This window comes from Onychomys torridus, chromosome 11 (assembly GCF_903995425.1).
Source record: "Onychomys torridus chromosome 11, mOncTor1.1, whole genome shotgun sequence".
In the NCBI taxonomy this organism is placed as follows: domain Eukaryota; kingdom Metazoa; phylum Chordata; class Mammalia; order Rodentia; family Cricetidae; genus Onychomys; species Onychomys torridus.
Window position 1 is genome coordinate 66,299,425 of NC_050453.1, and position 14,274 is coordinate 66,313,698.

Here is a 14,274-nt window from a genome sequence, read left to right on the forward strand (position 1 = left end):
CACTCCTCTCCCTTTTAGAGCTGAGAAAAAGCCATAAATACTAAATGAATAACCATATAAACTGTACGTCATTTTACAATTCTATGTGTAATAGATAAAATTAAAACATTTCAAAGTAAACAAACCAGAGTACTTAAGAGTCAAGAGAGTTCACATTAAGTTTTCTTAACAACTGAAAAGTCTCTATTGCTATCACATTTTTTCTATGACTGTCTCACTTTATAAATTAAAAAGGTGGCACCTATGCCTAAACTGATAAAAACTCATTTGTAGGATCTGTAATTTTTATTAAAGTTCTTAAAAATAATAATAATAATAATAATCTACACTGGTCACAGTAGAACAGTTCAAGTGAATTTTCCTGAGGCTGCATTCTAAGTACATCCGACCCAGAAAGTATTTTTAGCAAATGTGTTCAATAGATGCTGGTGTTATGCCTAGCCTAAATTAGAAATTAGTGTCATAAATTTAAAGCAACAATGTTACTAGGGACATTTTAAAGATATTCAATTAGGACACAGTGGGGGAGGAGGAAACAGGACTTGACATAATTTACCTCTACCTAGAAGCTAAGCTATTAGAAGCCTGAGGTAAGTCACATCTGTTACTACTTTTGATGGATTTGATTCTCTACCTTAACAAACTTTAACCAACTGAATAGTAAGAAAAACTATAACACAGTGATGCTTCATTGTGTTTAAAAACAGACTATACTGTCATGTACACATGTACACACACACACACACACACACACACACACACACTATGTTGATCTTATAAATCAGACAAGATCACAATATTATGGGGCCATCCCCATAATATTGCACATGGTCAATACAAAATATGAACAAAGATAAGAACACCATAGAAAATGTGAAGAGACACAAAAGTAGCTTTTGAGGTAATTGGAGTAGAAATATATTCTGACAACAGCAGCAAAAAAAAAAAAAAGGTGGTGTCCACAAGATGATTGATCTCAGATTATGAGTGAAAAAAGGGGGTTCTATATTAACTCATAAGCTTTTCCTTTCAAACCGACTTTTTTCTTTAAGAGAACACTGAATGTGTGATCCTCAAATTCAAGATTTACATAATACATCTAGCTATAGTCTATTAAGCATACTGAATAACTATTTAAGGTAACCCTCTCCCCTTCTAGAAAACATGTTTCCCCTCTGACACACTCCTGTTCACAAACCCAGGATTTTCAAAAGGCTGGGACGCTTATTGCTCCAACCTTTCTAGCCCAACTGTCTTTCTCAAGCCAGACACATCGGCTTTTTGTTTTTGTTTCCTCTCCACAGCCATGTTTTAAACGTAACCAATGAACTGAGCTATTTCATCTGGACCCAAGATCTGGTCACACACTCAGTATTTCTTGAACTGCTCATTTCAAAAGTAGCTAGTAGATAATGACAGATCCTCCTGGAACAAGCGGCTTTTAAAACCCCACACATCGTCCTTGTACACACTGATGTCACTATGTGATGCAAGGCCAGACATAAAGTCTCTAGCCTAAGTTTCGGGGAAACATTCATATGCATTATCAGTGAAATCGTAAGCTTTTCCATTATTGAAGTAACCCCAGCAATGCATCCAGATGAGTATTTTAACTGCATCTCAACTTTCTTTATAAAATAAAATAAAATAATTCCAGCTTCTCTTTAATCTCTGAATCTAATTGATTTTCAGAAGTCTGTCTTGGGACAATTCAGGTGACTAAGGTCTTGTAAGATGAGTTCCTGTCCATAAAAAACAATCCATATGCTCCATTTTTCCTGTAAGTAACTATTAACAAACATTGCCACAGAAATAAAAATTTTAAAGCCAGAAAGCCAAAGATCGCTGCGCTTACGTTTACAAAAAGTCACAAACACTGATCTGTCCTTTACTACAGACTCACACTCAATCTGAACATTATGAGGGCAGTGAAGATTCCAAAACATCATGAAAATCTAAGTGAAGGATTCAGATCTGTTCTGCATCTCAACTTTTTGGGAGCCCAACTACAGATTCCTAAAAACAAGTAGATACTGGCAGAGTCACAAGAGACTTTCAAGTTCAATGGGAGGGATCTTGTGCTCATGCAGCGTGCAAATAATAACAATAATATAATAATAATAATAATAATAATAATAATAATAATACTTATATAAGTCCATTAACGAAACAATATTAGAACAAATGGAATACTGAAGATCCTAATCCAGCCTTACCTTGAGTTTAGGAACACTGGAACATTCCCTCTCGCATCTATGCCATCCCTTACACCGTGCACTCATCCCTAGCAGAGATTTCAACTATAACCCCCAGGGAGGGAGATCCCAGTACCCGGACCCAATAAAAAAAGGGCAGTAGTCGGTCGGGTAGCTCCAGTTAGCTACCTGGCTCCCCAAGCTTCAGGTGCGCGCCCACGATCTGCAAAGGGGACCCAAGAAGGCCAAGCGAAGAACCTCCCCAAGCGCCCCTCTTACCTTCGTGATCACAGCCGCGTCTTCTCGGCTGGAGAGAAAAGAAAAAAAAAATCCAAATACAAAAAGCCAGGAGGCCCCGGGCACACAGCCGGGGGTGCAGAGGCGCGTGGTCCGCGTTGGGGTGCTCGCCCCTCAGCGCCCCGCGAACAGCCGCCGCCACAGTGGCCGCGCCACGGCCGCGGGCCGCCAGCACCCCGTCATCCTGCGGGGCTGCGGCGGGGCCGGCGTGCGCGGGGAGGCGCGCGCTCGCACCTCGCGGCTGGCGAGATGAGCTAATCCCTTCACACGCGCCCCGAAAGTGCCGCGGTGCCCCCCAACACGCGGCCCGCGCGGGCCGGAGTCACGTCTCGTTTCAAGTCCCGGAGCCCCGATTTCTGACAGGTCCCAGGAGTCCTAAAGAACAAAGTCGCGTCCGCGGAGCAGGAAAGCGCGCGGCGTGAGCCGGCGGGTGACTCCAGGGAGGCGGCTCTGTGTGAGAGTGCAAAGGAGAAGCTCGGTCACCCTCCTCCCTCGTCTCCTCCTCTCCTTCCTCCTCCTCCTCCCTCGCCTCCACCGCCTCCTCCTCCGTCTCCTCCTCCTCCGGCAAGCACACCCCGTCTCCTAGGCCGCAGCATAGCAACCGAACATGGCGGCTGCGCAGCCGCCGGCCAGTCAGAGTCCCGGAACGGCGGCCTCAGCAACAGGAGGCGGTCTCGCGAGAGGTGGAGCCACGCCCCTGCTCCGCCTCCTTCCCTCCCACCCGACCTGGGAGCGCCGCCGCCTGCTTAGGAGCGCAGGCACTCGCAGGTGCGAGAGAGGCGGGGCTTAGCGGGCTGGGAGGGGAGGGCGTGGCTCCGTGTCCACACCCCATAGCCAGGCCGGGATTGGCTCCTCGACTGTCAGTCCTGCCCCTCCTCCCTCTTCCCCGGTGTGCCTACTGACTCTAGGGACACAAAAGGAGGGGAAAGCGCAAAGTGGGGAAACTCGACCTCTTGGCTTCAGGTTGTCCCAACTAAGTGCTGATAGGGGGTAGAGGCTTTGAAGTGCACTTTTCCATCATTTCTCCTCCTAAATAGAGGCTCTCGAAAACAAAGCCTAAGCAAAAGGCGTTCCTGGGTAAAACAAAGGATGGGTGCTTCCCGTGTGCCAGCAACACTGCTTTTTAAAATCAAATTCGGTCATTCATTTTTGAGAAGGAGAGTTGGTATTATGCCAGGGCTTTGAGGACGGTATACTCTAAATTAGTTTTCTGGGTGATACAAACCTGCTGATGAGAGGACATTCCTATGGACTGGTGACCACACCTGAAAGGAGGAAAGCGTGAGTTTGAGAGTACCCTCGCATTGCCGTGGCCTCTTCTCTTTAAGCTTTTTACATTTCTTTATTTTGTATATACCCAAAACGTGAGTGTCTCTCTCTCTTTCTTTGTGTGTGTGTGTGTTTATGTGTTAAAGTCTCACAGGACAAGGTTTGGGAGTTGGTCATCTCTTGTGGGTCCCAGGGATTGAACCCAAGACTTGGTAGCAAATTCCTTTCCTTTACCCTTTGACCCATCTCGAAGGCCCTTGCCTCTTTTTTTTGCAGGGGTGGAGGGCAGTGTCAATGCCTTTTTCTATGGCAAGGCTTCTTATTGGTTCTTGATTTTAATCTTTGTATCCCCCACACACACACACCAGAGACTATCTTTATAAAAACTGTTTCTTTGAGTAGTGGTGGTGCATGCCTTTAATCCCAGCACTGGGAAGGCAGGTGCAGACAGATTTCTTGTGAGTTCGAGGCCAGCCTGGTCTACAGGGCAAGCTTCAGGACAGACCCTGTCTTGAAAAACCAAAATAATAATAATAATAACAACAGCAACAATAATAGTAATAGTAATGTTTCTTCAGGGGGTTGAGGAAAGAGTACTTGCCTAGTCTATGCACCAGGTCCAGGGTTTCATCCCCAGCACCCAGCATCCACATGCTGCAAAGCTTATCTTTTCTCCATGTCAACAAAATGACTTTGTCAATCAGGAAAATGTGTGCAAAACTTCGGAAACCAGCGATTTCTGTCCCACTTCTTCTCATTCACACTCGGTTCCTACTTTTTCTTGTCCAACTGGTGATGAGCACTAGGACACTTGGGAGGCTGAGGCAAGAGGATCAGGAGTCCAAGAACATCCTTAGCTACACAGTAAGTCCCAGGCCAGCCTGGGCTACATAAGACCCTGTCTCGGAATGCAGGAGGGACACAGCCATATCAGTTCCAGCCTGTGCTCATTTGCTCTTCCCGAAGTATGTGTTCTCTCCTCCAGCTCTCCATTTCGAAATCCTTTGTTCATGGTATTGCTAAAACGCTTCTTAGCTCACCTCTGGCAACATCCCTTCATCCTCCAACAAAAGATCAAAGAGAATTCACCAGAGTTGAGCAGTAAGAAACAATTCCTTCCTTCTGAGATACAGATAGCTGCTGTAGGTTTAAACATCCCTTTGGTGTTTTTCACGTGTTCATTTTCCTGCACAATACTTCGTTCGTAGTCCATGATCTGATCACTGTTACTATCCAAGGCAAAATCCTCTTAGTCATCTCCATAGCCCTCAGAATGCCTGAGGACACTGCCTGGCAGGGAAATAGAAATCGGTGGAAAGAACAAAATGTTGGAATCACTAGTGGATAGAATTTCAAAGAAATACGGAAATTGGGCCTGGAAAGAAAATTCAATCAGTAAAATGCTTGCTGTTCAAGCATAAGGACCGGTGTATGGATTCCCCGGGGCACACATGAAAAGCCAGGCATGTTAGCCAATCCCAGTTGTTCTGCCATCACCACTGACTCTACCTCAGAACTATCTCTACCAATTATCACCACCCCCAAAAGAAATCCCATGCCTCCCCAAACCTTTACCAGTCTATAATCTATTCTCTGTCTCTATGTGTTTGCCTACCCATGAACAGAGAAACTTTCCGAAGGGAGCCTCCACAGTGGAAGTCACCTAGATGGGCCCTTTGAAGTTACCAATACTTACAAGCATTCCTAGAGAATTCTAAGTTCGTCTTAAACCTACCTTCCTGCAGCCCTGGAAAAGAAGGAGCAAGTAATTGTCAAAGAGAAGAAGAAGAGGAGGAGAAGGACGGAGTTGCTTTACAGGCCATGTGCTCAGTCAGTAGAGCGCTTGCCTTACATTCATGAAACCCTGGACCATGCCCCAGTTCATATTTGCTCAATGAGGAATAAACTGGAAAATAAGTTTATTCAAATTTTAATCCGTATAGCCACCAGCTGAACATCTGGTTTAAAATGGAGGTTCTAGGCTGGCAAGATGCCTCAACAGGTAAAGACACTTGCTACCAAACTTAATGACCTGAGTCCAGACACAGGAGACTCTTGGTGAAAGGAAAGAATGGACTCCTGACAATTGACATCTGACATCCACAGGCCTGCCAAAACACGTGCACATCCCAGCACATGTGTATAGGAACAGACACACACAACACATTCTAAAATGCAAAAATAATTTGAAAGAAGCAGGTTCTAATTCACTACATTTGAGGGGGAGGATCAGAGGCTCCAGGGTCCTGTATGAACTGGGCAGATGAAATGCTCCTGTACTTGCAAATTCTTTAAAAAAAAAAAAAAAATACATTTTTGCTCTTATTTAAATTATATCCTTTAAAATAATTAATATATTTCAATGCCTATTCTGACCCATCTAATGATAACCTTGCAACCAAACACTGCCCTTGACTTTACATCTGACCCTAGTTATAACCACAGCAGTGAGTTTCACACTCTCAACCCGAAGAGACAACTTAATTTCAGGAATTATCTAGCATGTCACATACATCATATTAATAGAGTTTTACATTTTGGGGTTCATTTTGTGTATTGCTTACATTTTACAGATATAGGAACCTAGTGAATAAAGATTTCATTCCTAATCTAACACTATACACCTGAGAAACTTAATTAAGGTAATTAAACAGTTGGGAGTTAGCAAGACATCTTCTTCCTTTCAACTCAGAACTGGCAAACATTACTGGATGTTGGCAGCCACTGCTCCTGACTGTGATGTTTTCCTGTGTCTGCAGTCTGCCCTTGGCTGTGCTTCGAGAGGTTAAGAGCAAGGGCTCTGTCGGCACTTGGAAGCAGTTGGCAGGCAAGAATGACTGGGCCTTTTAGACTTAGTGGCCGATGGCAGGACTTCTCCTAACCCTGGGCAGCCAGGCCCTGGAGGGAACAGCCATTTGTTCTCTCCTGTACAGCCCAGCCCAGCCACCCGGGCCTTGGCAGTGCCTCCATGCAACAACAGGGCAAGAGAGACTTTGACTGATTACAGCTGACTCGTAAGCCTCCCTACCATCACTGACTGGGAAGGACCCCTTTGAAATAAATGAGCAACCCGACTCTGCATCACAAATGCAAGCCCTAACTTCTGAACTACAGAGTGGATTCAAGGCCAGGCTGAGAAACTTAGTGAGACCCTATCTCAGAATAAAAATTATATTTTATATATAAAGAGGACTGGGCTGCTGAGATGGTTTCGTGGGTCAAGGTGCTTGCCACCAAGACTGCTGACTTGAATTCTAGCCTAGAAGCCACATGGTAGAAGCAGGAAACAAACGCCCACAACTTGCCCTCTGACCACTACACGTGCTGTGGCGCAAAATTGCACCACACAGAAAATAAATGTATTAAAACAGTTCTGGTGTTGAAGTACTTGCTTAGTATGAACAAAGCCCTAGATTTGATTTCCAGTACCAGGAGAGGCAGAGACAAAGACAAGACAGAGAGACACTGACACCGTGGGGTCAATGAGGACATCCAAGGAGGTGACACTCGAGGAAAATTAGACCCCATTTGCTAGGAGCAGCTCAAGGTGATAGGAGTTTTAACATTAAAACATACCTGTGTTAAGAATGACTTAATTTTGTTGTCTAAACTTCTGAGGTGAAGCATACAAGGTACATGAACTGTCAGGGGTTGGAGTAAAACCCTCAGTAAAGTACTTGCCTTCCAAATGTGAAGGCCTGAGTTTGATCTCCAGAACCTCCATAAAAATGCTAGAGATGGTGGCCCATGCTTATAATCCTAGCATTACAGGCAGACCCCTAAGGTTTGCTGGCCATCCAGCCTAACCTAATTAGTTAGCTTCAGTCCAACGAAAGACACTATGGCAGATGGCTTTTGTAAATATGGTTGTCACATGAATGCACATCTGCACCCTTGTGTGTCTACACACACACAAACACACACACACACACACACACACACATACACACACGTCAAGGTATACAGACTTTCAAATAATTGTAAGTACCACACACGGCTCTGGCAAGGGACCTCAGTTGGATGCTTATAATCTCAGCTCTGGGGATCTGGAAACATCAAGATCTCTGGGACTCACTGGCGGGCCAACCTAACCTACTTGGCAAGCCTCAAGTCCCCGTGAGAGATCTTGCCTCACAAACAAAGCTGACAGCTGCTTAAGGAAAAACACCCAAAGGCCTCTAGACTCTACACATACATAAGCATACACATGAATGTAGTCTCTCTCTCTCTCTCTCTCTCTCTCTCTCTCTCTCTCTCTCTCCTCCTCTCTTTCTCTCTCTGTCTCTGTGTGTGTCTGTCTGTCTCTCTCTCTTACACGCACACACACATTGAACATTTTCTCAATAAATGCAGAAATATTATGTGCCTTGGTCTTCCTATGATTACAGAACTATATCAAGTTATCAAGTAAGTGTGTGTGTGTATGTGTGTGTGTGTGTGTGTGTGTATGTGTATGTGTATGTGTATGTGTTTAAGAACCTGCTTTTTAAACTCAGATGATATACAGCTCTGAGACCATTGGTCCAGATGTGTCACTCTGTCTACATGGCTCCCTCTTCTTGTGTTATCCATTTTTTCTAAAGAGCAACAGAAACCCCAAGTTAGGAATTCTGAGATCAAGAACCATATAGAAAGCCGGGTGTGGTGGTGCATGTCTGTAGTCCTAGCACTGGGCACCTCAAAGAAGGAGAACAGCAAGTTCAAAGCCAGCCTGTGCTATATACTGAGGCCACTCTGGTCTGTATAGTATATTCAGGTAGAAATTCTATACAAAAAGTTAAAATATATATATATATATATATATATATATATATATATATATATATATCCATATCTATATCTATTTCTTATACTCCCAGCCCACTCCTTAAAGATAAGCACTATTAATAGTTCTTGGGCAAGTTTCTAGAATGTATTCTGTGTTGCTATAAGGTAAACATTATATATCTCTTTCATATGGATACAAGAGGTCATACTGCATATGTTGTATTTCATTAATTTGTATGTGTGGGAGAGCCAAGAAAATGGCCCAGTAAATAAAACACTTGCCAGGCAAGCATGAAAACCAGACTTTGGATCCCCCAACACCCATGTAAATTCTGGGTGGGTGTGGAGGCCCACCTATAATTCCATCTCTGGATAGTAGAGGCACGACCTGAGCAAGCTGGGCAGCTAGATTAGCCCAAACTAGCCAACTTTGGGTTCAATCAGAAGACCCTACTGAAACTAAGAGACAATCCTCTAAGCAGATCTGTGAGGGACTTTCTTTTTTTTGGTTGTTTTGCTTGTTTGTTTGTTTGTTTGTTTCTCAAGACCGGATTTCTCTGTGTAGTCCTGGCTGTCTTGGAACTCATTCTATGGACCAGGTTGGCCTCGAACTCAGAGATCTGCCTGCCTCTGCCCCCTGAGTGGTGGGATTAAAGGCATGGGCCACTATGCCTGCTTGAGAGGGAGTTTCTATACTGGATTAATTAAGTTGTGAAAACCCATCCTAAGGATATGTGGTACCATTCCATGGGGTGGTGAGCCAAACTGAATAAGAAGGAGAACAAGATGAGTTTCTGATTGCATTGGGCCTAGCCAGGTAGTCCAGGATAAGACCCTCATCTCAAAGTCTTTAATTACATCTACAAAGTCCTTTTTGCTGTGTAATGCCACATAGTCATGGGTTCTGATGATGAGGCCCCTTGGTGTTCGTTAGTTCGTGGGCCACAGTCTTTACTGCCAGTCACTTTGGGGCCATTATAGTAAGCTTAAATATTTGAGAAGGTTAATAACTTTCCAAGATGAACATTGTAAACTTATTTTCAATCATGTGACTGTATCTATGTGTAGGTATGTGCACATCAGTGCAGTTGCCTGTGAAGTCCAGAAGAGGATGTCATATCTTCTGGAGCTGGAGTTACAGGGGCTTGTGAGCAGCTGGATGTGGGTGCTGGGAAATGAACTTGGATCCTCTATAAGAGTAGTACATGCTCTTAACCACTGAGCCTTCTCAGCAGCCCCAAGATGAACACATATTTAATTATATGATTTTTAAAATATGGGAACCTCAGATTGTGACTGAAATATTAAATTACATCAACAGCATATGTAGTGTGCCTAGTGTAAGATTAATTATTTTCTGACCCCAAATGTGAATACAATGTGTGTAGATATATTTATCTATAAGACACTAATTTGCCAAAGATAATAAACCTTTATCTAAGTCTTTGAAATTAAACATTAGTACAAATAGTCTTCATGATCACTACTCATTTTAAAAATCCCACATTGCTCACTACTTTCTAGATTTTGGGAGTGTAGATAAGAGGTAGCCTCTGTCCTCCAGACAAGTTGTCTTAGTGTTCTATTGTTGTGAAGAGATACCATGACCACAACAACTCTTGTGAAGGAAAGCATTTGACTGGGGCTGGCTTACAGTTCAGAGGTTTAGTCTATTATCATCATGGTGGGAAGCATGGAGACACACAGGCAGACATGGTGCTGGAGAAGGAGTTCAAGAGTTCCAAACCTAGAGCCTCAGGCAGCAGGAAGAGAGAGACATGGGCCTGGCTTGAGATTCTGAAACTCCAAAGCCCATCCCAGTGACACACTTCCTCCAACAAGGCCACACCTCCTAATCCCTCTCAAGTAGTACCACTCCCTAATGACCACATATTTAAATATGTGAGACTATGAAGACCATTCCTATTCAAACCACCACACAAGTATTTTTCTTTTTTGTTGTTTGGTTTTTGTTTTCTGAGGCGGAGTCTCACTGTATATCTCTGGCTGTCCTAAAACTCACTCTGTAGATCAGGCTAGCATCAAACTCACAGAGTTCCACCTGCCTCTGCCTCCCAAGTGCTGGGATTAAAGGCATGTACCCAGCATATTTTCTGTTTTTAAGATTGTGACTTATTAGTGAGTAGTGGGATCAATCGGGAGAATTATAACCCACATTTTGAAAAAAAAAATGAAATAAACTAAAATAGACAAGACTATCTTAGGGTATGTTACATATATGATAAACATTGTCTTGTGGAACTTTATAGTTGCTATATAAAATTATTTTCCTTCCTTTCCTCCCCCTCCCTCCCTCCCTCCCTCACTCTCTCTCTCTCTCTCTCTCTCTCTCTCTCTCTCTCTCTCTCTCTCTCTCTGCCTTCCTTCCTTCCTTTCTTTCTCTGGGTGTGGCAGTGAAGAATGTGAGAATGTCCCCTTGAAGGGAGTATAACAGACAGAGGTTTGGAGATGGTTCAGTGGGTAAAGTGATTGACACATACGCACAAGGACCTGAGTGTGGTCCCTAATACTCACAGAAAAAGCTAAGCATGGAGGTGTGCCTTTGTAATCTTGGTGCTAGTGGATAGAGACAGGAAGATCCTGTGGCCTTGCCTGCCAGCCAGTCTAGCCAAAATGGCAAACTCCAGATTCAGGAAGAGATCATCTCAAACAATAAGGTGGAGAACAATAGAAGAACACAGCCCAAAGTCAGCCTCAACATCTGACCTCCACACATCCCTACATGGGCACACACACCTGCATACATGTACACATATGTATACCCCCCCCACACACAACCCAAATTAGAGTGAGAAGTATGTTCACAAATGACTCTGAAAACTTCATGAAGAGAAAGTCATGGTATTTTACAAGCCATTATTTCATCACACCATAAACAAATGTCTGAGATAAAATTTCCCATTCAGTTACTTTCAAGTGAATGAATGGGGTGGGCCTAAGGAAGGCAGTAGGAAGAGAGCACATGACTAATAGAATCTGCATCATGTGTGTGTTTGTTAATTTGTTTTTCATAGCTTGGAATGGAGCCAAGGGCCTCACGCACATGAATGAAGAACATCACCACTGAGTTGTAGCCCTGTCCAGCACTCCTTTGTTTTGCAGGGCTTCCATGACTGTCAGCATACATTTTAGAGAGAAAAAAATGTCACCTATAAATGAATGCTGGAGGGTCTGGAGACACAGCTCAATTAATACAATGCTTGCCCAGTATGTAAGAAGCCCTGAGGTGAATCCACAGCACCACATAAACCAGCCATGGTGGTGCATGTGAGCAAGAAACAGAATCTAGATGGTCACAAGTTCAAGGTCATCTTTGGCTACAAAGGACAATCAGGGCTGCATGAGCTAAACAAAAACAAAATATAATTGAATGGTGGTCACATCCTTGAAGATGTAACTTTAGGGACCTTGAGTGACATCCATGGATCCTTTAACTACTTAGAAGACAACAACCTGGGCTCCTTAGGTGTGGACCTTGTTCACAGAAGCTTTGTCATCAGGTTGGAAAGTCTCCACCCGTGTTTGTAGCCTGTGGCTCAGCACCTGTATGGTATCATACAGTGTCAGGAATGCTTCTGATGCATACTAAACACCTGCTGAGGGCTGTCCGGCCTGCCTGAGTTGCACATTCAACCTGTGGACACAGTGGGGTACCACTCACACTGAAGATCCCTATCCCTGACTGCATGTTAGTAACACCTAGGGGGTTCTTGGTAACTACAACTACAGACACACTACAACCATCAACCCCACTCTCCTTTAATTGATCGAGGTGGGACTAAAGAGATTTCTGGTTTTCCTTTTTTTCTTTTTTTTTTTCCACTTTTTAAAAAAGGTTTTGTAGCTGGGCAGTGGTGGCACATGCCTTTAATCCCAGCACTTGGGAGGCAGAAACAGGCAGATCTTTGTGAGTTTAAGGCCAGCCTGGGCTACAGAGTGAGATCCAGGACAGGCACCAAAGCTACAAAGCTACAGAGACATCCTGTCTTGAAAAACCAAAAATAAATAAACAAATAAACAAATAAATAAATAAGGTGTGTGTGTGTGTGTGTGTGTGTGTGTGTGTGTGTGTGTGTGTATGGTACATAGGTGCAATGCCATTGGAGGCCAGAAGAGGGTGTTGGATCTCTTGGAGCTGGAGTTTCAGGCACTTGTGAGCTACTTAACACGGGTTCTGGGAATTGACCTGGAAGAGCAGGTCTTAACTGCTGAGCTAGCAGTCCACACCTTTGCAGTTTCTTTCTCTAGATATTGTAAATTTTTTTCCCCCAGCTCCCAGGAGTTTTTACTGTGCAGCAGAGTTTCCATTTGGACAGGCATAAACCCATACAGCGGGCTGGAGAGATGGCGCAGAGGTTAAGAGCACTGACTGCTCTTCCAGAGGTCCTGCAGTCACACATGCTGTATACATAATAATTAAATAAATCTTTTTTTAAAAAAAGGCATGGGGTGGGGTGGGGATTTAGCTCAGTGGTAGAGCGCTTGCCTAGCAAGCGCAAGCCCCTGGGTTCGGTCCTCAGCTCTGGGGGAAAAAAAACATATAGCATCAGCGTAAAATGCATCACTGCCCTCTAATTATCTTCTAAAACTATCTAGACCGATCATCTGAGAACAAATATTTTTGTTTGATCCATTGATTGTTGTTTTTTTCTGACATGGGGCCTCATTAGCCCAGATTGACCTAGTACTTGCTGTATACAAAGGATAAACCTTGAACTTCTCATCCTTGAGTATCCCCTTCCTACTTACTGGGTTACAGATGTGCATCACTACATCCAGTTCACGTGGTACTGGACATTAAAACCAGGGGGTTGGGGTATGCTAGGCAAGTACTCCATCAGCCAAGCTACATTTCTATCCCCAGTGAACCACTGTCTTTATAAAATATAAGTACAAATAAATTACTGTAACATCAAATGAAAAGCCGATGCCATCTGATAAAACACAATCCTCCTTCTTTAATAGATTCAACAGAAATAAATTACTGACAACTTTCTCTAAAAGGTTCTTATTGCTTATTCTCAATTCTCTCTCTCACACACGCACACACACACACACACACACACACACACACACACACACACACACACACACACACGACAGCTGACAGAACCCTCTACAGCGCTGCACTTTGAGTCAGACTGCTCTAGGTTACTTTCTTTCTGGAAATGGGCTAAGGAGGAAACATAAGATGTAGAAGACAAGGAATGAGGCTAGCAGGACACAGGGCGGTTCTTACTGCCTTTAAGGAGCAAGTCTGGGCTAGAGAGACGGCTCAGTGGTTGAGAGCACGTACTGCTCTGGGAGAGAACCAGAGTTCAGGTTCCAGCACCGTCTATAATTTCATCTCCAACACCTTTGGTGTCCCTTCATATCCGAATTGAATTCACATGTACGTAATTAAAAGTAATAATCTTTGGGGAGCAGGCCTGTTGACTCCTTCCCAGGGCATCCCTGTCTGCTACAGGGCTACAGGGCCCAGGTTTTAAAGAGCCGGAATTTTGATCTTATTAGAACAACATCCAAATTGAACAGGCCCTGGGATCTGTCCATGTGCTGATCTTTTAAAGGTTGTGGTTTTGTTTTGAAGACAGTCTCATGTAGCCCAGGATGACCTGGTACTTCCTATAGAGCTGAGGCTAATCTTGAAATCTTGATCCCACTATGTCTACCTTCCCTTTGCTGGGATTAGAGGCATGTGCCACCAAGTCAGGTTTCTATGGTG

At 43.8% G+C, this 14,274-nt stretch overlaps 1 protein-coding gene across 3 annotated transcripts in view; it reads right to left on the reverse strand.

Moving 5' to 3' along the window:
• Ptpn4 (protein tyrosine phosphatase non-receptor type 4) overlaps window positions 1-2,994 on the reverse strand; it is a 183,348-nt gene extending 180,354 nt beyond the window's left edge. For all 3 annotated transcript variants that reach the window (XM_036202734.1, XM_036202731.1, XM_036202732.1), the window contains exon 1: window positions 2,475-2,994. The gene's annotated coding sequence lies outside the window, so the exon portion shown is untranslated. The remainder of the gene's footprint in view (window positions 1-2,474) is intronic.
• Between the last annotated feature and the right edge of the window lie 11,280 nt (window positions 2,995-14,274).